The sequence below is a fragment of the Sinocyclocheilus grahami genome, unplaced genomic scaffold (genome assembly GCF_001515645.1).
Source record: "Sinocyclocheilus grahami isolate Dianchi unplaced genomic scaffold, SAMN03320097.WGS_v1.1 scaffold253.1, whole genome shotgun sequence".
In the NCBI taxonomy this organism is placed as follows: Eukaryota; Metazoa; Chordata; class Actinopteri; order Cypriniformes; family Cyprinidae; genus Sinocyclocheilus; species Sinocyclocheilus grahami.
The window spans coordinates 31,464-33,701 of NW_015505432.1; positions in this window are offsets into that span (position 1 = coordinate 31,464).

Consider the following 2,238-nt stretch of genomic DNA (forward strand, 5'->3'; position numbering starts at 1 on the left):
CCTGGCGAAGCTGTTTGAGTTTTGCACTGAACCAAGGTTTGTCGTTGTTAAATGTTAAATAAGTCCTGGTGGGAACACACATGTCCTCACAGAAACTGATGTAGGATGTCACAGTGTCAGTAAGCTCATCCAGATCAGTAGCTGCAGCCTCAAAAACACTCCAATCAGTAAATTCGAAGCAGGCCTGTAAATCCTGCTCTGCTTCTCCATCTTTTTACAGTTTTCACTACAGGCTTAGCAGATTTGAGTTTCTGCCTGTAGGCTGGTAGAAGATGAACCAAACAGTGATCAGAGAGTCCCAGAGCTGCTCGGGGGACAGAGTGGTATGCATCCTTTAAGTAATTATTCACATCCTCCCGTGGTGAATAAAAAGGCTTACAGTTAATGAAGATAGCTTCCAAATTTGGGCAGCACATCTTCTTTAAAACTGTCACGTCTGTACACCGGCCTTCATTGATATAAAAACATAATCCACCGCCTCTCGTTTTCCCCGACGACTCGGTGACGCGGTCCGCTCTGAAAGCCCTGGAAGCCCGTTAGATGTAACGCGCTGTCCGGAATGGCTCCGTTCAGCCAGGTTTCCGTGAAGCAGAGCGCAGCAGAGTTTAAAAAGTCCTTGTTTGTGAGGGTGAGGAGTCGTAGTTCGTCTGATTTATTTGCTAGGGAGCGGAGATTTGCCAGATGAATGCTCGGCAGCGGAGTCCTAAAACCGCGCTGTCGGAATTTCACGAGCGCCGGTGCGCTTCCCTCGCTTGCGTCGCCTGGAGCGCTTGTATAGGAACACAACTCCTCCGACTAAAATGTCCAGTAAAATATCTGAATGCTCAAATGTCGGCAGAAAGTTATTTGGTGTGCTATTTCTGATGTCCAGGAGTTCGTTCCTAGTAAAGCTGATCGGGAAAAAATTGCCTAAGACAGGACAAACAAACAAAAAACTTACAAGTACCAAGTAGCGACAAACCATGGTGCCATCTTCCAAATTAAGTTGATCGTCGCTCCATTGGTGGCAATGGGTCTACGATGCGCTTAGGCTTACGATGCTTTTGAGAAATGCAGCCCAGGTCGAGATGTGTCTCAGGGCATTGACTGTATTGTAATTGGTTAAATCTAATTAGTTGTTGTCAGTAATTGTTGTGGTCCAGAGCATCAGTGTGATGGAGGTCAGTAGATGTTACTGAAGTTCTGTACCGGCCGAGAGAGGGATCATGGGCTTTTAATGTGTGCTTTTCTCTACTTTTACAACTGGTGGATTATGCATGCAGTATTTGTTGTGTGTGTGTGTTTTCTGATTAAAGATTTCTGCATGGCATGCAGGAAGACTCTTGGGTTTTTAATTGTGAATGGTTAGAGACCTGTCTGTGCTCTTGCTGTAGTGTGGAGGTGTTGAATTGGTCTCTCACACACTTCAGTGAAGGTTGTGTTTGTGGAGCCGGTCACATGCTCATCTTATGGAGTACTTCTAGCTCACTGTAGTGCAGTACTGTCTATATAATCCAGATGAATTCTGTCGTCCTCGCACTTCAGCTTGTGTTCAGGCCTGTGTGTGTGTGATGGACAGGAGCAGTGCTTCAGACTGAAGCGTCTCGTTGTTGTTGTGGAGCAGCTGGAGGATGTGAGTCTCCTGAAGCAGCTCTTTGTTTCAGATGATCAGATGCGTCTAACACGTGTTTATAGTGTACGCTGGGTCCGATCAGACTGTCGAGGTGTATGAGGTGTGATTTGTGACAGATCGAAGGCTTAGCAGGAGAAGGAGAAGGAGCAGTCTACCCTTCCGTCACGGCGACGTCGCTGTTGGAACCAATCATAGGCGGCGACGTGACGGCGGCGTAAAAGAAATTTATAAAAAATGGTACGTGTACTAAGTACGTCTGAACTAGGTACGTCGCCTTACATGACGCCTGATACATACGTCGTCTCAATGTACGTCGCCTTAAACGAAATTTAAAGTTTGCAGTAGTAGATATATTTGTTATAGGCTATTGCTTTTAGTTATTTCCTAACAAGTGTTAATAGTTAATAATAATTATAAGTAAATTTTTTATTTCATTTTAGATAACTTTTATTTTTTGGCTGTTACATTGGTGTAGTACCGCAAACTAAACGTTCTTACTATTAAAGGTGTTCTTTTTTACTTGGACAATGTAGTCAACATTAAATGATGTGGAGTGCACATTATTCTAAGGAAACATACTTTCATGATGTTCAAAATGTTCTACAGCCTATAACATTTTGTTATAA